Source organism: Bombus pascuorum, chromosome 3 (genome assembly GCF_905332965.1).
Source record: "Bombus pascuorum chromosome 3, iyBomPasc1.1, whole genome shotgun sequence".
NCBI classification, from domain to species: Eukaryota; Metazoa; Arthropoda; class Insecta; order Hymenoptera; family Apidae; genus Bombus; species Bombus pascuorum.
Window position 1 is genome coordinate 4,001,803 of NC_083490.1, and position 24,093 is coordinate 4,025,895.

A 24,093-nucleotide genomic window follows, 5' to 3' on the forward strand; every position below is an offset into this window, starting at 1 on the left:
TGGAGAGCGGCACGAGCCTCTATTAAGCCGCCTCTCTTGGTTCCCATGTGCTCCACATAGTAGCGAACGGGATTATACCTGTGCACACACGATCACGGAGACGGTGTGTCCACCAAGAGCGATACATCATGGTCCGTGTCCGGCCGTTATGTATACGAGACCGCCCTGCTCCGCGTTTTTGTTCATACGACGTATTTATTAGCGCGGCACCGGCGTGGCTTTCTTTCAGGACACGCTTCTTGATTTATCTCGAACGACCGCTTCGGAATGTCCATTAGCACGCCAGGCCAGAGGTTCGGGTTCCTAACGAGAGAAATTTCGCAGCAATTGACAGTTTAATGGTGCGAATATTTGCAATTTGATCGGGTTTAAAATACGTTGCTGGAAACGAGTGGATAAGGAACCCTTAGAAGTTTGGAGGAGGGATGGGTGCGACGAGGGTGGAGGGTTGAACGTATGATACGGGAAATGAAACTTAGTTGGAGGAAGTTTAAAGGAATTTGAATGCATAGAACATAGTGTCAATTGGGAGAGTTATTAAAATTTAAGCACGATTTTGCGGGTTTCGTCGACTTGGAGTGGATAGAAACGAGTGAACGAGGAAGCAATGAAAAGTTTGGAATAGGGGAGCAGAGATGTAAAATAGCGCGAATGGACCAAATTGGAAATCGGTAATTTCAGAAAACGAGGAGTAAGAAAGAAGAAACTGTCCTAAAAAGCAAAAGAAACACAGAGGGAAGGAATACAACGAGGAAAAGGTGCAAACGGGAGAATAAGTAGCACGAGGAATCGCCGTAAAAGAAAGAATCTCAGAATATGTCGTAAAATAAAAAAAAAAAAAAGGAAGATACATAAAAGAAAGAGGAGAGGGTAATGAAACAAGCGGGAAAAACGTGTAGCGAACAAGGTGGCGACGAGCAAGGCGTGTAAAAAAGGGAACGAGCAACCGAATGATGCGACCAGCTGGAATGTCAAAAATAAAAAGATATCTGGTTGGTCCAGGCGTTCGAGGATGCGCAAGATCTGGTACCTGGCTACATCGTGACCCGGTTGCAGTGTCCAGAGTGTACCAGAACGGAGATAAGATCCGCGCTACTTATGTAAAACACGAGTCGTCGCGCCCCGTGGCGGTCTCTTCATCTTCCTCCGTACCATTCAACCTTCCACTCTCTTTTTTCTCTCTTCATCTGGCTTCTTCGCTCAGTCTCTTTTCACCGGAGTATCTTCAATCTCTCCTTACGTGAAAATAAAATTCAATGAAAAAATCTCGAACGCAGAAGCGAGTCGTTCGTGATTCTCGTTAATTCTTTCGAGAATAACTCGAAAGAAGATCTTTCAACTTCGTCTTCAGCTAGAGGCACTGGCTAACCTTTCATCGAAGCGAAGGTCGTCGAGAGCGAGCGATTCAAGGTTGCCGCGATATCCGCTTCACGGTCGAAGCTCGGTTCTCGATCCTGGTCTAATTAATTGCGGCAATTAAAACGTAACGCCCTGGCCGAGTCGCCGGCGAATTTACGGAAATTAGCGACGCTTATCGCGTCTCGTTGTCGTTCACCACCGGCTCGTCCCTGTCCTCTTCCTACACAGACTCTAAAGTCGATACTGTGACAGATAAACAGGATTCTTGCTCCTGTAATTTACGAGACGAACGTAACGCGGTCCTCTAAAGATGCGACAGGGAAAGCTTTTTATCAATTCGTCGTTGCACGCGGAAAGGTATCGATTTTAAGACTCGACACGAACGGTATATCGTCGCGCGTTCTAGTAGTTTGGAATATGGAATATGGGAAGAAATATACCGTGCGTCGCTCGGAAGATGACATTTCTGAGAGCATAGGAATCTTATTTACAGATGTTTCGGGCAATATACGTGCCAATTTTTACAATCGTATCGTATAACAAAAGTACCATTGCGCGCGCTAGTTTCCAGTGAAGCTTTTTCCATTTCATTTTCGTAGTATCTTTGTGTAATCGCATGCGAGTGCTACCAAACGACACCAAGTTTAATATACGTACTTGGATCTAATCAATTACTATGCAAATGCTACGAAATTAGTATTAATTTGTCGCTATTTGTGTATTTATCTCCGCTGAATTATCCTTCGTGGCCAACACGTGAGAAAAAATGGTTCCACTGTGTCGAGCTTTCGAAGGAAGACGAACGAGGATTCGGGGCAGCGATCGAGAGAACGTGTCAGGAAAGCAACGAACGACAAGATCAAGCAAAGAGAAACTTCTTCTTTCGGAAGAGGCGCGTGTTCGCGATATTCTGTGCCGTGTGGTTTTCGCACGGTCGACCAGTTCCATCTGGAAAAGCAACGGGGGTCTGTCGGGCGTATCGTACCGTCGTTGCCGGTCTGAACGATCTGGTAACTTTTCATCGGTGAAAACAGGTCCCACCGGTGTGTCCGGGGAGGCTCGCCACGAAAAACGATCGATAAAACCGGAACCCATCGATGCACGAATGGCCAACAGAATGGCCACCGACGCCCTCTCACGCGACCAGCCTCATCGCGACAAATAGTCGCTCAATTGCTCGCGGATAATCGAGGTTGAATTAGAACGACCAACCAAATCGATGATATCCGATCTCCAATTGCTTACAGGTTTAAGCTATCGCACATGGTTATTGGATCGTTCAAAACGTGTCCGTAGAGAGATGCAACTCTGTTGCGATCCTGCAATTTCTATATTTGCTCCAATTTTTGCGATCAACGAGGATTTTCTGTATAGTTTAAGAAAATATTCGACGTAAGATTATCAAGAAAAATTATGCGTGAGAATAACAAGGTTTTCGTATTATGTTCCGACTTGAGATTGATTTTTTAACATCAAAAGAAATACAATGTAGTAAAAAATGAGAGCGGATCGTGTTTTGGCCTGTAATTTTGTAATTAAATCACGTTTAATGAAAGAGGCGCAAGCATCTAGCTACTTTTGAACTCAAGCGTACGTACGATCAAATTACGCATAGATTCGATTTATTTGCCAATTTACGATCCTTCGAGTTAGATCCAATCCACTATGATTCAGCCTGCGCTTTCGTTTAATTCAAACGGGTGTTATGGATGATCGGTATTATAATTGGATTAAGTTATGCTAGCCGTAAGTTATAGCCGATCAAGCAACGCTTCGACATAAACTTATGCAAGCATCTACACGGTGTAATTTCGTCTAAATCGTGATTGGATAGGTCCTCTTAGACAGCGGCGCACGTATCTGATACCGTGATCTAAATTACGCGCCGTCTCGACAACTTATACTCGCGATCTAAATTATATATACGCTCGGATAATCCTAAGTCACACTTGTATGCGGCAGATTATGCTAGAGACGGAGCATCGTGCTCCAATCAAATTGTATTAAGCTGTAATTAGGTTTAGTTCCGACGTACGCTGTCGCATCGACCTCTAATCCATTCGACTTAAATCCTGGCATTAAATTCTAGGTCATTTCATTGATGATCCATCACAGTTACTCTAATGCTTGATAATTGTATGATAAATTATATGACGAGCTATGTGATACATAAATATAAATAAATTAACTGACGATATAAATTTCCGATCGATTTGAACGTTAGTATACTAACAAGACCGCAGTTGTTTTTGAATTTGCGGAAAATTTAAAGATGTGAAAATAGGCAGCAGTGCGCTGTACTATTGCAAAGCGAAGTACTTGCCAAATATCATAACAAGCGACATAAATTCCTACTCAAATTTCATTTTATAAACTGTGTTTATAGAAACGTGAATTTTCTTCAACGAGGATGACAGGTCAATTTTGGTGAAGCTTGGGACCTTCATAGTTTAGCCAAAATTAAATCGACAAACACAGTTACGGGGTGAAAACAACCCTTGAAGAATTTGGGAATAAAAACTATCAGGGATAGAAAAATTGCACCAACTGGCGAATTTTGTATCTTTGAACTATGATTGCAAACAGATTTCCGGAATTCTATCGAAAAGTATACGTAAGTGAAAAGAACCCTTAATGTTAGGACAGGGGGATTATATTTGTATCCTTAAAGTGCAGATTTTGAAAGAATGTATTTTTTAAAAACAATATTGATATTAAACAGCATAACTCTCCGTGTTGATTTTTTTTGCCAATACTTATCGATCTCGCTATGGATTTTTAATTTCTTTGCCCAGATTATATCTCGTATTACAGTCCATTATGCAGTCCACGAAACGATCGATCGAATGTGCGTTCAATATTCCAACTCGTCGACGAGTTTAATATTCTCCTAATGATTATTACGACAACCCTGGACTGGCAATCGACCGATTTCTCCGAATCAGCTTGGTCGGCCGTACGTTCGGAGATAGGGGGCTAGAAACTGATTAGAATACCAGGGATTTCCTCGCGGCGCGAGCGACTCCTCCCCTGTAACGTGACGGAATGCAACGCAGGCCGAGCCTAGTGCGTTCCGCGCCTTACACGCGAGATGAGTTTACACCGTACACCTTCCATGGAATTCCTATCAGTCTCTTACTAACGAGACCAGCCGACACCAAATGGGATCGATTTTCCATACGATCATTCGCCTTCAGCCTGTACGCAAGTGTAAGAAGTCACGAACAGCCTGTTATTGGATCGTGAATGATGACGAAGAACGTACTATAATATTTTTGGAAGAAGAATGTCGAGAGGAACAGGGAGATTCAAATTATACTTGAAATCTTATTTTGTTCAAAATCTATAGAATAGGCAGAGATATGTATGATTTCTAGTAAAATTGGGCTGTGACATCGAGAACTCACAATTAGCACGCGATAGCTGCTCTAAAAGTATTTACGAATCAAAGTACGTACGAATGTCTTGCAGACTTTGGGAAATAAATTGAACGTGTAGAGTCTCGATCATATAGTCGTTGTTTATAATATTTCGATTAAAGTACGAGTAATTTAAAAATATTACGAGACAGGTATATAAAGTCTGACTTTCGATCATTCTTACGATCGCACGTACTTCTTTGCTCGATAAATATGTACTTGAAGTCTAACGAAAGACAGGCTTATTATTATATGCAAGGTATTATAGCTCATAAACATTCTCTTTTGTAAAATAAAAATCCGTGTGTTTAGTGAGAAAAGATAAATTGGCGAGCAATCACCAAGCATTGTCAAACAAACGAACTTCCATCATCTCGCATTATCACAGACACACCTACTCGCTCCATTAAGCACACGGTATTACGTCAATTACAAATCACCGACGACGTACATACAAACACTTCGCCATCCTCTTGCCGACTAATTTACGATCTAAACAATCAATCAGCCGGATAAAACCACGCGTACTCGCCCATTAAAAAATACCAAAGCGGCGTTGCGAGGTAATTTACGAAAGGTTAAACTGAAAAGGTTAAGACGAAACGCGTGTTATCCCCTTTTCCCCTATCCAAGTAATCCGCCAAGATAATCCTTCGGTTTTGCAACTTTTCAGAAACGCATGGCGGTGTCTCGACCAACTAGCGGCGTCCTCGTCCGAGATCAACCGATAATTTAATCGACGGTGATCGTCAGTCAGGCTACGCGACCTCCTGCGGACCTTTCGATGATCGCGGCAACGCGTAGCCCGTCACACGTGGAAATTTCGTAATTAATAAATCTGCACGGCGATCTAAACTCGCGATTCGATACCTATCGTCACGGGGTACAATTAAATTAATGACCTGATGTCCTTATTAATTGACTTCGCCCCGGTTACAAATTACGAGCGCTCTCGCGCCGTGCCGGTGGCTGCTTTCATTAAAGCGTGGCGGATAGCGGCAGCTCGCTCGATCTTAACCGTGTGCTAGATCGACCCGAGCGGTACGATTCGATTACGGTGGCTTATACAAGCGAGGAAAATATAGCGGAGAATTTGCGATCGAAGAAATAGAGTTTGGAAAGATTTAATTACTTTTAATCTGCAAGGGTATATGGCTTTTTTTTTTTAGCTTTCAGTCAGAAGGTTTCAACGATTTTTAATGTGAAATGGTCGAAAGAGTTCGTAAAATTTACGAATCTACGAACGCTTCGATAGGATTTCGGGATTTTTAGTTTACAAGGGTTGAAGGACTTTCAGCTTAGAAAAATTTTTATTTGGATTTTTAAATAGTTTGAGTATTTGCAGATTTTTAATATGGAACAGTTTAAAGTGTGAAAAATACTTTATGAATAGCCTATTTATTAATAGTAACAACAAACGATTATCTTGTCGCCCGCATACGCGGCAAAACATAATTCCAAAAAAAAAAAAAAAAATAAAAAATAAAATAAAATACAACACGTCATTGAAACCGTAATACGAGCGCGTAATAGTACTACGAATGGGTCGGAAAGAATCGATGACTCAATTACAATGTACAAAAGTATCCATCAAACATCGGATATCTTCGTAGATAATTCCAAATGTTCGCTTTCAATCAAACTAACGAGGAACGTTTATCTACTTCGAAACAATTTCTACGTCTAAGGGTTGCTCAACCCTCTGACCACTTTTTACCAAAGAATCCATGGTCTGACGCTTGTTCGGTTCTCGAAAGTCGATTAATCGTCGCCGACGATTCTATCGCGATTGCTGTTAACGTTACGTTAAGAAGATTTATCGATGACGTAAATAATATGCAGACAGTCGGTCGAAGTGACGCGAGCGTTTGCTTATCTCGTGGTCGCGGCAAGATTAATGCGCGTGCCGACCGGCGCGTGTACGTCGGTTAATAAACATTGCTCGCAATAATAGTGCCACCATCCTCTAAGCAAAGAATTAAGAATCGCTCGAGCGATGCTGTCTGCATACACAGGAGCACCATGTCGAAATACCTGACCGTAGGTATGTACATTTCGAAGCGACGAGCAACAATTCGTATAAAATTGATTAACATCAAACTTTACTATTTCTATTCGTTTCTGTTAGCGTGTGCTAGAAGAATAAATCTGAATCTAGAAACAGATCGTTACAACGTTCCGAACAGATCTGAGTGGAGATCTTAATAATTTAAAAATTGAATAATTTAATAATTGAAAGATTATTCGCGAGTCATAAAAATGATAGAACTTTGTATTTTAGGAGGAACCTGGGAAAGACAGACTGTTACACCGATAAACAAAATTCCATTGCTCTCTTCAACCTTCTACGCGAACTAGCCAAGTAAATAGTCACACGACGATGACTCCGCCAGCATTCTACGTTCACGATCAACCACGTTCCACGTTCAACACGTCGCCTTCCATCTTCTTGCGTTCTCTCCTCGCACGAACGACAAAACGTTACATAAGATCGAGAGCATCGACAGAAGGATCGAGCGCGCTCCTCCGCGAAGGAAAATGTCGAGTGAATTGCGCAAGCGTTGAAAACGATCTCTTCCTTCGAAGAATCGCGCGCGCGCGCTAGAGGATCCTCGATCGGCGTCCTTGATCCTCGGCCTTTTTCTAGATTTCACGAACGATCAATCGGCTCTCCCCTTACCTTTTCCTGGCGTAGATCCTCCGCGAAGCGTGGAACATCGTTAACCTTTGAGATCATCCGAGCGCGAAACACGCACGCGTGCGTCGCGATGCATTCCACTACAACGTAATCCCTTCTCTCTCCCTCTCTCTCTTTCTCCCTTGTTTGCGTGTTAAAGAAACGCGGTGTACACGGTCCGCGACGAGTAACGGGATCGCGAGGGATCGATCGTGGCGGAGATCGAAGGTCCCTCGAGAGATTCGATTCGATCGTGGAATGGCGAAGGTCGCAGGCGAAAGGGATATACCGTTCGTGAGTTATCGATCCGGCTGCGGAGATCGATGGACGGAAAAACGACGAGACTGCGAGGATCCAGAAGTTTCGAAAGAGACGGATCGGTGATATTGGCACGTGGGTGCTCACGCAGGTGCAAATTCCGGAATCATCGATGAGATATAGAATAGAAGGAGGCTGTGGTTGAAAGGAAATCTAAGCCCGAAGATCGAAAAGTTAATAACTCGCGTAAGAAATGTTTCGATTGGATGATTCGAAGAGAAAAACGGGGCGCATGACTCGAAGATAATTAAGATTAGGAAAAGTATGATTTTCATGGCGTCTAAGGTACGTGGAATTTGGAATTAGAAGCGAGTCGAATATCGAAGATAAAATTTGCTCGTTCGAAGCTTCGTTCTCGCGAGAATCAAATTTGAGAATACATCGACTACTCGATCAGGCCACTATACAACGATGCAAGTTTTAATGTGGAAACAGAGGGAAATTATCTAGGGATCCGCAGGGATGGTCTGTGTACCCGCGATAAGGGTTAGTTAGTTCGAGATTTAGATTAGACCGTGATTGTTTAGTCTCGTTCGAGCGAAGTAACGAAACTTAGTATCTTAGCTTGCTCTCGTCCCATTATATACCAAATATACGGTAATTCAAGTTTGGAATTAACTCGAGGATAACGTTATCCAAGTTGCCAGGACCTTGAGGGAATTCCTTCCCTCGTTCGTTTGATTGATGTTAATTTATGTGAGAAGCGTGTGCAATGTGTATCCTAAATTCAAAGCCAGCTCGGAAACATTACTATCCAGGCTAAGTCTTAGGACCTTAGGGAAGTTTCTAACCGCCTTGCTATTATAGCGTAGGAAGGTTGATGCCACATTATGGCGCTGCGGCGTGTCTCTAAAATTGCGGAAAATGATTTCAAGATGAATGTCCTCGGGACGAAACACTGTTTCGCGAACACGTTATGATAACTCGTTACGTGGGAATTCAACCGAACGTCCAGGAAGAGAAGTATTCCTTGGTGATTTTTGAACTCGTCGGATAATTTATGGACCGTGTTCAACTGTATATTAAGGCTTCGTCTCGAGCGCTTCCCTTAAAAGTAACCAATTACTTACTGGAACACAAAACGGCCTGTAACGCCAAGATGAAAAGTAAACATTCATCTTCGGGACTCGACGCCGTTCTTGCGTCACCGTACACGTAACGACACACACCTGTACGTATGTTTCGCTATGAATAACTGATTGAAAATCTGGGACAGTTATCTCGCTCCTCTTTCCTCCGTCGCACAAAGGATCCTATGGCAAAAGTAAATCTAGACAGGATAGGAGTTTATTTATAGGTAGATTCTCTCAAGTAAATTGAAGGGGACAGGATAAAAATTAATCACTGTCGAGAATTGACGCTTGCTTCGTTTAACACCTTGGAAGGTGTTAATACGGTGTCGAGATTTATAGTGGATATAGTAATTTTAGATTGCCAAACCAGTGAGCTATGGAATTCTTTGTCGCGTAATATCCAAATATTCTAATTTGCAAGTTTCCTAAACGCGACTATCAATTAAATAGATTCGATATTTATTTGTTTTATGAAATTTATTAAATTCTCGAGTTTCGTTATCTGAAAATATTCCACATCCTCGCTATCAAATTTATAAACTTTAGGATTCTACAACTATCAAATTTCCGTACTTAAGATTACTTCAAACCCCATCAAAGACACTGTATATCCGACGCTATATATCTTTGCTATATCCCATCCTGATCCCCCAAAGAGAGACAAATCAAATCGAAGCTACAAACGACTGTGGACAAGCATGCAGCTCCAATCAGAAGCTTCGTACTCGGACATGGTGGATCGAGCATAAATCACTAAAATCCGTGAAAATTAATTTGGTTCACGGTGCCCATAGGCCAGAGTTCGTTTGACTCTGCGTCCACCTTGAGCCGGACGTTCGCTTCGTTATTTCATTATCCGCGACAGCTATGGTCGGCTAGCATGAGAGCCAGGAAAATGGGTTACCGTGGCCGCAAGATTAATGGTGCCACCTGCTCGCAATTATAGTCGCGTAGCGAGACTCGCGCGCGTGCTAGCGCGTGGATTATCTTTCTGCCCCGGGCTCCACGGGAAATTCCTGTCCTCCTGTTCCGCTTCTGTCGAAGGTCCTTAGAACGCACGCTCTATGATTATTCTATATGCAGTTACTCGCGAAAGCCTGCACGTAACCCTTAAATATAAACTATTATAGTTAGCTCTACGAATTACTTTGACACATTAAGACACATATCGCTAATGATTTCGAAATTTCTGCTACTGGTGTTATCCTAAGATTTTATAAATTGAACGTTTTATTCTTTTGAATTGCTTTCGGAGATACGTTAACCATAATTCTATCGATATTTGAGTAGAAATAATTTTGTAGCAAATTTAATCTGCTGAAAATCTTCCTACGCGCTGATTCAATTCAAAATAACGAAAGAGCAATGACATTATTGTACTCCAAACGATTCTATCCTCGTCAAATATCCAAACTTCCACCAAAATGCTCGAAGTACAAATTAAAAATACTCTCTCTTTTTCAACATATTCCTCGTTGCACAAGTTGCATGACCGCGACGTGCGGTAGCGTGTGGAGACACGAGACGGACATTTTCTTCGATCGTTTACAACTATCGTGTTCACGCGACATTTTCTACTTGCCTTTGTACGTAGATGGACACGAATTTATGAATCACTGTATACAGGGTGACCTAAAATCTACCCTCGTGGAGAGCCTTCCTATCGTTTCAAGATCAAAGATCACAGATCGTACTGTGTGGAAACCACGCTACTCCCCTACAGGCACGTAATTAACGCGGAAGTTATTGAAAAGCATTATGGTCTCGGTCACGTGCAGAACGCTTGCGAACAGCTCTTTTCAAACGACGGAGCACACCGTGGCGTCGCCTCGTTCCACCCCGGGTTAAGTGAGTTTCATTTAATCCCGTCATTAGCTATTTGCCGGCGGAGAACGGAGGGCGAGGCGTTTCACCTTCTTCCTTCTTCTTCTTCCGGACGAAGGCACGACCTCCTCCAGCGCATCATCTATCTTGTATCTTCTCGCTGTAGTCGCGGCGAGAGAAGCGGCAGCAACACCGCCGCCACCGCCCGTGGAACGTCTTAATGATAATCTTCGGGGTCGAGCTCCAGGAGAATAAAGAGCATGCATTACGCGGGGCAACAACGAGCCAGCGAGAAGAGAACCTCCACTGGGTGGCTGCCGTTGATGGCCTGCATCCACCGCAGTGGATCGATCGGCCGAACGGACTTTGAAACGATTAGTCGTTGGAAATTGAATGGCCTGGATCGTTCTGCCAGACCATCGTTCTCGTTTACGACCGCGCTCATTGTATTGGATGTTCCGAATGCTCCTCTGATAACCTCATGGGGTGATAAGATACTGATGCGCCGTGTCATTGCTGTTTTCATGGGTGGGCTAGCTTTCTGCGTACGAACGACCCAAAAATATACTGGATTTTGAGAGTATCGTGTCTGTAGACATTGTATTACGCATTTAGATGTGATAGACTTCTTTGGAAACACTTTGCAAGTGCTATTCGTCAGATTCAAGAATCGAAGAATGGGGACAGATTATGGTGTTACACGAAAGCACAGATCTTCTTTGCCTTGGAATTTATTTTTATCGTTATTCATATCGATTCTTTGCAACGCATAAAGTTAGGAGAGTCGGTTATTTGAATTTTGATTTGGATTATTATTAAAAATATTAATTGTGTATTCGAGTACTAAAATTGAGAAATTTGCGAAAGGTGTGGTTTATTCGAGTAATCTGAAGCAATTCTCTTTAAGAAAATTTAGGTTGGAAATGCGAAACTTTTGGATTAAATGTAAAACGTACACTGGTTCCGTGGATGAGCGTAACAAAGAAACGTAGAGAATTTTGTGAAACAAAGAAGATCTGATGTTTACACGAGTGCGAAAGAAAAACAAAATATTAAATATACTAAATCGTGAAAACTTTCATCCGAGTATCTATGCTACTTTGTAGATGGATATAATCAGAAAATGTATAGATCTTTTTTGATTATTGAATTTTAGAATAATTTAGAAATGGTTTGTTTTCAGAGATTTAAATCGACGATATGTTATTTTTAAGAAGATGAGAAGCTGCATACTAAATAGACAAGATTCTTCGAATATTCACGTGCAAAGTATCTGTGGTATTTAAATTCAAGGAACGCGCGCATCACGCAGTCGATTTCTTCTAGTAATGCATAAGCTTACTCATTGTCAGTATGCAAATCCCTGGCACAAACAAGTGACTGTATTTTACGGGGAGACGAGATTCTTTATCCTAAAAGTAAGTAAAATCTACTTGCCGTTCTTTAAGCACTTACTTTGCTTGAAAGCACGCCTGCTTCTTTCATCTTCGCGAAAGAGAACTCTGAAGTACGGTTTTTTAGTTGGACTTCGTCAACAAAGCCTAAAGCCAGACTTCTATTCTTTCAAATGCGTCCTCAAGGAAAGATGTCGAGGTTTAGAAACTACTTGCGCTCTTCACAATTCTTTCGTTCGCAATTTATTCCACGTTCAAATTGCTTCGACTTCGGTTGAATCGTTCAAGAGTCACATCGATCAATTCCAAGATTGGAAAATAGTTTTTCTTTTAAATTCGCTTTGAAATTTGCCGCAACTTATGAACAGCGAACAAGCAACCTGTGGAAGTAAATTAGTTGTTTCTTCGGTCGTGTAGCTACACAATGTAATTGAAAAATTAATAAGTTTAGCTTCCGAGAACGTCGATTTATGCAAAAGATTTCCAACCTTGGAACAATGCATAAAGAAACCTTCCAATTTTTCCACTCGCAGCTTATTATTAACTGAATCGTCCAACTGCGATTCACGCAAAACTCGCAGAATCCGAAATATTCATTCTGAAATCTAACTCCGCCCTTTCTCTGAATGTTCGTAAACCGCCGAAGCTTAATAAGCAACCCGAAACGGTTAATCACGGAACAACGCCCATTTCCTTCCAACTATATTATCCGGAGATCCATTACAATCGAGGAATTCCAATAATGCCGCGAGACCGCCGAGTACCACGGTGATCCATCCGCCAAAGGAGATCCAGTCCACGTATATTCATATACCAGCCAATGGAACGCCAGTGATGTCCAATACGCGATCCCAAATGATGCACAGGCTGTACGATCGCAGTGTACGCGTATTACGTACCTGCACGAGTAAGTACAGTATATAGAATACACGTAGACGCAGGCGTGCTACGTTTCCTGGTTGCTCGCCTATGGTTGGGCGTGTCGCGATGCAGGCTGGCTACGTGCACGCAACGCAATCTCTCTACGATGTTCGATTTTGAAGCTATTCGCGTCATGTAGCTTCGATGAAATGTATCGCATAGGTTGCTTTCTTCCAAATATCTCGTCTCGAAGAAATTTCAACGTTTTAGCGATTTTAACGAACGAATACTTGTTCTGTTGCTGAATTTTGCCATTATTTTTTTACTGCACGTTGAGAAAACAATTATACACATTACATATACGAAATTTTTTATTAATCTGATTGGCTCGTTTTAAAGATTTTTTAGAAAATTTCGAAAGAGGAGTAAGATTGGAAAGAATACAAATTCTAAGACCAGGATTAAGGATACGATAATACGTGGTCATTAATGGTACAAATATCGAGGAGAAATAAAAGTAATTCGCTGTATTGTTGCACCAATAACGAGAATACGCGTCGGACATTTCTTAAATCAAATCCTTTGTCACACGTTGCATTTTCAACGTTAATATCGCTCGATTACGAGGAAATTGGTCGGAATTGTAGCGGGGCTCCCTGGCGTACCAATTTCGCCATTACATTGTTACAGGCAAGGTAACCGGCAATAATGTTCGCCAGGGTAACCTTATTCGCCGACAGTTTCCAATGCTATTACGCAGTTCGGTTTCACGCGGCGCACCGTTATTCATCGTTCTCGCGATCGTTTACTTTGCCGTAACGACGCTGTTCGCGGCCAGCCACAGAGACACAGGGAACCGTCCGGTCTCGGCGTGCAACCAGCTCGAGACACGGATAAACGAGCCATTGATTCGACGGTACCGCGAATCCACCGATGGACACGTCCAACTCGTATCCAAAATCCTATATAATAAAGATAAGCTCGTGAATAACAACAGACTCGTATACTGTCTGATAACAGTCTGAAATATTTATTTACTACGTTATCGCAAAAAATGCTCTTCACATCATTTAACATTTTTAAACAGGTCTATAAGATATAAAATGTCAAAGACCTGACCGGATCCTGAAACAATTTCAAAACAAACAAGATCGTGCATTTACAAGGCGATCTGTCGTAATTTCGACCGTATCACGAATCCAACTCGTATCCAAAATCCTATGCAACGAAGATGGTAAGTAAATATTTCAGACTGTTATCAGACAGGATACGAGTCTACTGTTATTCAAGAGACTATCGCAAAAAATGCTCTTCACATTATTTAACACTTTTAAACAGGTCTATAAGATATAAAATGTCGAAGACCTGACCGGATCCTGAAACAATTTCAAAACAAACAAGATCGTGTATTTGCAAGGCGATCTGTCGTAATTTCGACCGTATCAGGAATCCAACTCGTATCCAAAATCCTATGCAACGAAGATAGTCTCTTGAATAACAGTAGACTCGTATCCTGTCTGATAACAGTCTGAAATATTTATTTACCGTCTATGTTATCGCAAAAAATGCTCTTCACATTATTCAACATTTTTAAAGATGTCTATAAGATATAAAACATCAAAGAGTTGGGCGAATCCTGGAACAGTTTCAAACGAACGATATCGTGCTTTTGCAAAGCCATCTGTCGTAATTTCGACAGTATCAGGAATCCACCGATGGACACATCCAACTCGTATCCAAAATCCTATGTAACGAAGATAGTCTCGTGAATAACAACAAACTCGTATCCTGTCCGATAACAGTCTGAAATATTTATTTACCGACTACGTTATCGCAAAAAATGCTCTTCACATTATTCAACATTTTTAAAGAGGCCTATGCCATATAAAACATCAAAGAGTTGGGCGAATCCTGGAACAATTTCAAACGAACGATATCGTGCATTTGCAAAGCGGTCTGTCGTAATTTCGCGACTATTTAACCAAGAACTTACGCAAGTTCTTATCTCTGTCTCTTTATCTATCCTTGAAACAAATGGAACACACAGGCAGTAATGTTCATTCGAGTCTTTATTTAACTGGAAATAACATCATTTCGACATCCCGTCTTTTGTTCTCTGTTGAATCTCCGCTTTTTTTCTAAAAATAATGTGAGCTGTATATTGAGAATACGCGAGGATGAAGCGCGACCCGAATATACTATAATAGTTTAGTCTGCGAGGAAGTAGTAAAAGTGAATTGGCAAGCATCGGGTTTTAAAGCACGCATTCTTCAAACATAGTAAACGAACTCTTCGCAGTCTCGGGATATGCGTACCTGGAACTATAAAACAGGTATTGACGTTTTTGAGCAAAGGCTATAGGTGACGAACACATTGCAAAATCATTTTAAACCAGTCCTATCATTAATATTTCGTATTTCATTCAGATGTTAATCGATAAATGTCGAAATTATAAATTAATAGAAACCGAAATGAAGGATTTCCGTTGAATAATTTTTTAATTCAGATATCTGAGAACTTAATCTTTTCTTTATTTTATACGAATTTTTGTTGTTCTCGGAACAGTGTAAAGAGCAGAGGTTACGCGTTCTAACGCTCAAACCTCAGTAATTCGCGATAAACGATCGCACGAAATTCCCGTTTCCGTAATTTGGAAGTGAAAATTATCGTATAAACTGGGCGAATTAAATTTCGAATATCATAGACGGAAGGAAAGAAAGGCGCGTTTGCCGGTTCCTGATCGGCCAGCATCGAGTTCGAAGAATAAAGCGAACGAAAGGAAATTAACGCGAAATCGAGATTACTTTCACCCATTTATTTTTCCAATTACACCCAGGAAGAAGTAATTTACGTTTCACCTTATATTCCAGCAATATCGAAGGAGTCACGAAAATTCTCTGCGCTGACCGCGGAAATAATTCTTAGTTTATCATTTGGTTAATTGGCGGGAAAAATTGCAACGGCAGAAGGAGAAAAGAAATCTGCCGGTAAGAATGGACGTTCTGATTAAATTTCAAATAGCATCGCGGGTTTATCAGGGTCAGTATCGTGCGGAGGCACGCACTTTCTCATTCCACACGATCGTTTTGCTTTCGTCGACTGGTTTTTCACGGGCTGATGCAGAGACGAAGTGGAACGGCGGTCTCACGTGCAGAAGCGTCATGCAAATGAGACGGAGCCTTCACAATGACGCTTTTTGTCTCGTGAAAATGTTGCGACGACGATGAAACAGTCGACTTATAATGCCGCTGGGATTAAGCTAAAAGCGTACGCGGCAATTAAACGGAAATTGTTGCTTTTGCCGCTAAAGACCGGCTAATTGCGGGAAAAACGATGGAATGCTTCTGTTTTGCCAGATAATCGAGGTAGATTATCGGAATTTCAAGAGGCAGACCCAATTTACTAAGCAACGGAGTGTATTAGGCGTGCCGGTTAATTAAATGATGTCTTTATTAAGTGAAAATCTTGGTCATGCATTTACAAAGTTTCACCTTTTAAATTCCATGTCTGCTTTTAGAAGCGCGAAATTCGAAATGGATTCAGAGATTCGAAAAGACCAACATTTACATCCTATTATGCAGAGTTTAGAGTAGAAAGAGCGGGATTCTGTTCTTGAGTCGGAAATGGAAATTTTAGATTTCAAGATGCGAATTTTCTACAGAATCTGAATCTCAGAATCGACGGTACGATTCTTAGAGTCGAAAATCGAATCGTTAAATTCGTAAGCTTTAAACTGAAAATTGTCCGACTCCAAAATTTCTATTACCACGCCAATTGAGATTCTCAGTACGCGAATGAAGCTTCAAAGTCCAGCGCCCAAACGATCATTCCGACAGATTTATTTCGTGTCTGTCATCATTATCAACAGGAAGGGATGCATAATTTCTAAATCGCCGTTACAACCGGTCGTTTCGGTAATTTTCGTGCCATAAATTTTCCGTTCTCTCGACGAGCGCGGCTACGACCGGCAAAATGTTCGGTGCAATTTTAGGACAGGGCGATTCTACGAATAGACCACGCAGGACGAGCGGTAATCTCTGACACGCGAACGACTCCTGCGTTCGTTGCATCGTTTAAACCGTTTCTATCGCATGCTGCTGCAAAGAGATCGTTAACCTTTGCCAGCGCGATGCTCAATTACGCTCTGTGCGTTACCTTCTTTACGCGCCGGCTACTCAACCAACGTATTAATATAAATTTACCTGCGACTACTATTCTACTTTTGCTATCTCGAAACGAACGAGCACGTGAACTGAACATAAATGAGACTGCGGTCGTAAATTTTTAGAGACTCATCGGTGGAAATACGCGGAAATCGATCCTTAATCTTAGGCAAACATACTTGGAAATTTTACATTCTCTGGGCAAATTGAATCATTTACGTTCAAACATAATTTTTTTACACCGAAGCGTCCCGTTTTGCGGCCAAGTTTTCAGGACAAAAATAACAACCAAAAACAAGAACGCACAAAAGCTCCGCTCCCCAGCGGCTTAAATCCAAAAAAAAACCAACACAAGAACGAGAATACAAAAAATTGTAAAAACCACAACACACAATACAGTATGGCTATGTCATACCGTCGCGTATCGGTACCTTTGCCTAACAAACCTTATTCTAATTCATAGTTTATTATGAATTACTACAATATATTAAAAAAAAACAAATCTTAACATAAATAAACACTATTAAAAAAAAAATAATTTTTTTACTACTCTAGGTTCTCGAGAAATGATTCAGACAAATTCTAAGATATTTATCGATAGACTTGAAAACGCATAAATGTATAAATATAAAAACGCATGTAAAATCAATGTAGCATCTTGCTAATTGCAGCTTCAAATTTCTGTCAAGAATTGACGAATCAACAATCTTATTACTCTTAGCTCTAATTTGAGATTTCAATGTGGAAGTTTATAATAAAACGCGGGACGTGTATTTCATTATGGTTAAAATAACAAATAGATTGTGCTGAAATGTCGAGAGTTTCAAGATATAGAGCCTAAACGCAGAGGCAAACGTCTTCCGTTCGTTCGTCCCGAACAATTTTGTATTACGTGCAAGCGTTGCGATCATTACCCCCTCGGCACGGTAATGTTCGGTAATCAGGTGTATTTTAACGAGTAGAAGCAGCGGTTTGCGACTTACTAGATGCCATGAACACATTTGCGTGGCTACGTTGTGCAGGTGTACGTATAGCGGCCGCTGAAATGCCATTTCTGAACGACACGAGATCGTTGCACTCGCTCGGTCGAGAAAACTTCCTTCGACGGCCAACAAGCTTACCCATTTCCTTTTTTTTCCTTCCCTTCTGTATAACGTTATTTACATAATACTGTAATTTCAGGAACATTTCAATAAAACAATCTATAATTAAATCTCGGTTTTATAACGCACGTTGAACGACCGGCTTTACATTTTTCTTTCGTTCTCTCGGATTATTCTGTCAGAATTTCTGAACAATTCTGTTCGAATTCTCCGCAATTAAGTATATCTCGTTCTTCCAATTGAATTTCGCTTTTAACGTGATTTCGATTTTTCCTATTTCCAAGACGCGTAACCGCGATACCAAGTATAAATAAATCTTTATATTTTATACACAATCTGTTCGAGATAAGTTTCCAGTCTAATATTTTACGCTTAAATTGCATTTCTTTAATCTACGCCACACATTCTATGGATTCTCATTTACATACTATCGCAATTTAGGAAAATTCAGTTGAAACGAACTGTAACTCGATTCAATTTCTCTCCAACCAGCATCTAACTTTGCGATTTTACCGACTTTCTTAATTTCAATCTTTCTAACCATTCCTACATCGCCCGAAACCATAGCAAATTAAACGTGAATCACGTAACTCTAGATACAGGAGCAAGTTTACTTCCTTTCCTTTATTTCTCTGCTCTATGCAATCTTATTTGCTACCGTATATTACTATCATATATCTGTACACGCTATATACAACACCATACTGTCATAATGTTAAGAAAATTCCATCAAATCAGTCTATAATTCAATCGAGTTTTTCTAATTTCAAGCTTTCCAATTAACCGCCTTTCCAGACCGAACAAAACTATAACGACTGAAATTTCACTCGCGTCTAAATATCACCACCACTGAGTAACAATTACGTAAGATAAAATTGCCCCCATCCATACATACCTTTCTTTCGTCAACCAATAAAATACGACTTTTTGTATTTTAAATATTTTCATATAACGGGTTAACCGTTAGATGCCAGGTTTATGTTCGTCCAAGGAAAAAGCAAAAAAGCTGCGATAAACGTCGAAAAATTGGCGAGCATGCTGTTTCACGGAGCAAAAAGCGTTTCATAGCCAGGGAAATAATGACGGCAATAACTCGCCACAATAAGGTACAAACGGCCCGTTCTGCTAATTAGGAGTATCGCGTTAACAGTTCGACGAGCAGGAATGTATAACCGAAGATACGGGGTCGTCGACACACGACTGGCCGCCCCGTTACAATGTAAATATTGTACGCAACACACACGCGAGGAACGTGCTCCTATTATACCTTTCTCCGTCCCTGCCAACCTCGCCTAACCGAGGCAGTAGGAGTAATTAATATTAACGCACGAACGTTGCATGGCATATCTAGCAAAGTGTTCGCATTTTTCCACTGATAACCAGTTCTAACGATGTTTCGTTACACCTAGACCCGACAATTTTTCTATGAATTTTTTTAATTAACCCCTTACATAATACGTTAATATATTGCCACGTGAAGTTTATACGTTGTCGTAGGAATCGCGATACATTAAAACTATTAACGTAACACTTATTTTTTCTCTGACCGTGTTATCTAACTGTATGTCATGTACGTTTTGCTGGAAAATATTTAGTCCGCGAAGTTTGTCTTGTTTTAATCACTCTAGAAACTTTAGTAAAACGTGGCTCACCGATGACCACGGAAGAATGGTAATCAACGTACTGAGGAGCATGCGATAAAGGAAACATTTTTACGTCACGAAACGTCGAAACAAAGCGCAACGTATCGATGGAAACGCAATCGAACGTCGAAGAATTAGAAACACGTCAAATAGGAAAATGCTTGTTCGTCAATTTAATCAACACGATCGACTCACATGGCAAGGTTGTGATCGAACCGTGGCCACACGGACGATCGTTTAAGGACTCGACATCCTCAACAGCTTCAATCGCGAGACGGAGATCGTACATCATCGAACAGGAAGAGGAGACAATCGGCCGAATCTCGATAAGTCTTGAATGAAACGACCACGTTCGCGGCCCACGAGTCAGACTTGTTCACGCGGTCCTGTGCACGTGACATTGTGCTAGGAACGGAACAGCCGTCCGTCTCGACGTGGTTTCCATGAGAGCGACGATGCGTTTCGAAGTGTGCCACGTTTGTGTCTGTCCCACAGTTAGCAGCGTGGGTCGGCCATTGTTCCCGTAGTCCACGGACACGCCGTTTCCCAGCGAAACGTACTCTCGACTGCGAAATCTTATTTGCGAAATGCGATTTACGCGCGCGCGTGTACCAATGACACCGATAATCGCACGGCGAACCTTTGCTTTCTCCTTTTTTTTCCACGGGAGCACGTCAACCGGGAAGCGTACCGTGCTGTAGCTTGCTTTCGAGACGTCTGCCGAGTTCTTAGAGGTTTTCAGTTGTGTGACCCAGTAAGTGGATGCGTCGTTAATGATTCATCGTCTCATCATCCGTTCTGAAGGGGTCTCGCAAGAAACGAAGAAGCGCGAAGCTAATTCTTTCGATCTCTCGGTAATCTTTTAGTCTTTTGATGCGAAACCTTAATTGTATTTTGCTTGTTACGTTACGAATTTACGCGATATATTTAGCGATACGAACGAAAGATTTATTCAGCATTTTCGAATAAAATTTCGTGATTTATTACGACCTTCTTTCTCAATGATACGATTCCAAGAATATAATAATTTCTTTTAATTTATTTCTAGTCAATTTACATTATTCTGCTCTGTTAAATCAATATAGCGATTACGAAGAAGAATTCCAAGAATCTGTTAAGTATTTTGTTCGCTGTTATTTCTCCTTTCAGCTGGATCCTATAACTTTACGAAGTTTATGAACATTCGTAACGGTGAATGGTTAGGAACGATAAAGAAGATGATTTAAAGGAATTAATGGTGAATCTGTTGCCATGGGGAGAACGCATTGCCGGCAAGCGAAACATTAATTAGGACGAAAAATTAGCGTTGCGGAGTTGGTTTCAACCGAATTCCATATTAGAAGAGAAACGTTTCAACCCAATGACGCTCGCCTAATGACAGTCGTGTTAATTACGCTCTGCTTGCCGTTAATTACATCCGTATGCTCGTGTGCGTTTTCGCGAACGAATTGGGATTACGTAAAAGCCGATTCCCAACGAAGCGCCCCGTTTCCTTGCGCAAGAATCGGATCATCAAGAAGAGAATATCAGTAGCAAATCAGGAAATTCAATTCCATCGTGTTAATCCAACCCTTCATCCGTAATACTAAATCTTAAACGCATAAAACTGCAACTTAAATGCAATTAAAATACAATTAATCGTTGGATTCGTTTCTCTAGTGAAACCATCAGAACGAAAAATCAGCGACCAAAACGATGAATTATTAACGAAGTACTCTGATTTTTTACGCGAGAATCGGATTATCGGAAAGAAGATATCGCGATAAATCAAACAAGTAAATTGTACAGACTCTACGATCGTTATCGACCTAACGCTAAACTACAAAGTCATAGAAAACTACACATTAAATATAATCGCAACTCGAACAAATTTTTAATAACTTCCAGGTTATAAAGTATCTACGAGGAAGCGTGTGTAACGATTATAGGCGCCAAGATGAAAAAACGAATAGAAAAAAAAAAAGAAAAAAAAGATGGGAGTTCCAACGAAATTTGTCTGGCGTTCAGGTTTTCTTACCTGTTCCTGGAGAAACCCAATCGCCAAGGATCTAATGCCTCCCGATGCACGTGAACGGAGAAGCATCGCAGGGATTTCTTCCTTTTGGACGCGTTGTATCGATTTCCGCGTCGCGGAAACCGCAGAATCCCCGAACAAGACCGGCCGGTTTCGACCCGAAACTCTGAAACCTGAGACGCCCGATGTCTCCTCCGAAGTAACTACGAAATAAAAAGGATCTGGCGTTGCTCCTGCGCCGACCACCAAACCAATCTTCGTCGTTATTTATTGTTCGTGAACTTCAAGTTACATCTCAATCCTTCTCACATTGTCGCAGAAATTTATATTTACGTTCGATTAAATATCGTAAGGTTATATCGCTCGTTATACGCGAACTTTAAATTACGTTCGAAGCCCTGCAATAATACGAAATTTATGCTTCGATCGGATTCGAAAGGAAATCGAAATTTTGATCAGAGTTTTGGAATAAGTAGCTTTCGCAATAAAATAATCTCCATAATATTCGTTATCTTTGGTTGCGTAACGCGACACGTATTTCCTCGCCATTTCTCACAGCTATCTTCGACCACCGAAACGTGAAAAAGCGCGTCCATCCGGTTCCTCCGGTTCGTCGGCGGTGCATGTCGCAGCAATTACGCCCACGACCATTCAAACTTAATTTCTCGTCAATTGTCTAGACGGTTCGGTTCTCTCTTGTCTCGCCATTGCGCCGATAAATCAGATTCCACGGCCGTTCTCCATGGGACCGTTTCTATAAATTTATGCGTGGCCCGAACAGACGAGAATTCTCTGTCCCAAGTCGCCACGCATCTCTTTCTTCCGTCTCTTTATTTTTTAGTCTAAATAACTCTTCCTGGAAACCTCACTGTTCCTGCTATAATCCTCGGGGTTTTACTTCGCGCAGATACGCGTAGTCGGTCGAGTTTTGTATCTGACCACGTTCCAGCTAATAACGAAAATAAGACGAAAACGTGTGCGTTATTTTTAAGATTCTACTACGGAAAATAATACCGTTACGTTCTAAACCAATCAGTTTCCTCGGCAATTCTTTCACGAATTAACTTTGCATCCGGGAAGACACGCGATTATGTTCGTGGAAAATGGTCCCATTGCGTTCCAAGCCAATCAATTTCTTCTGCATTGCTTCCGTTAACTGACTTTTCAGTCGCGAACGAACGACTGCCTCATGGAAAATGATCTTGTTACATTACGAACCGATCAACTTCCTCCGCGCCCCCTTCCATTCGCTAACTTTTCAACCAGGAAGTTTTCTTACTTTGACGCGACTCGCCACTCTGAAAAGAGTCTCCGTCTGAGAGCCGACGGTGGCGTGGCACGAGGTGGCGCGGCGTGGGACGAACGCATTGTTCGACCCGACGACGGCCTCAACGATATACACCAGGAATAAAGAGTACCGGTTAGTTTTCATGGGTGCTGCCACCATAAACGCCAAACGCTATTTGCGGATTATAATTTGTGCCCCGATAATGAAGGATAATAAAGCGCCGCGTGGGATTAGCGACTTCGGTCTAGTCGAGAGAAAGCCAGAGACGCCTCTCTTTCTCCCGTTTCCTTCCTTAATCCCTCTTTGTTTATCCTCCTTCCTGCTTTATTTTTCTCTAACGTGACATTACCAGGCAATTTGAAATTACCAACTCAAGTAGCCGTCTGTGAATCGTCTTGGGAGCCGAATCAGCGTTGCTCGATCGTCGATTCTATGAATAAAGAAACTGCTAAGCTGGGGCCGTCTGAGTTAGCTTAGGGTAATCGGAGGATCGGCCTGCGAGGAGTATCGGAGTGGTTCATGGGTCGATTAGCTCAGAATCGATTCATTTTATTCTTCTTTTATTAATTTTTGATTAATCTTCTTTGAGAATCAGAAAGTTCGCGAGTGAGACTTCTTCTGGCTGTATGAACTTTGAGATTGAGATGGAAATTTATTTTTCATTGACTAAATTAAAAGAATCCAAGCAATGTTTCCTAAGGAACGACGAGACGATTCGGAAATAGAAGGAATTTCTTAGGTTAGAAAGTCTTAATAGATACGCCTTGGTATGTTACCAACGAAACAATGCATCGCGACCTCAAGATACTCAGAGTCAAAGAAGAAATATTCAAATTGAGTAATGGATATACCATAAGAGTTAACAATCATCAAAACTCACTAGTTACTCGATTACTTGACACGACGGATCAGATCCGCAGGCTAAAAAGACATTACCCTTTAGATTTAAGCATTATA

At 41.4% G+C, this 24,093-nt stretch overlaps 1 protein-coding gene and 1 long non-coding RNA gene across 5 annotated transcripts in view; one reads left to right on the forward strand and one right to left on the reverse strand.

Annotated features, from left to right (window-relative positions):
- LOC132905550 (protein outspread) overlaps positions 1-24,093 on the reverse strand; it is a 221,940-nt gene that overhangs the window by 35,002 nt on the left and 162,845 nt on the right. The gene's annotated exons all lie outside the window — the stretch shown is intronic.
- On the forward strand, positions 11,687-22,098 carry LOC132905293 (uncharacterized). Its single transcript, XR_009657771.1, has 2 exons — positions 11,687-12,088; positions 21,722-22,098. It is a non-coding gene; the product is annotated as an uncharacterized LOC132905293 (long non-coding RNA).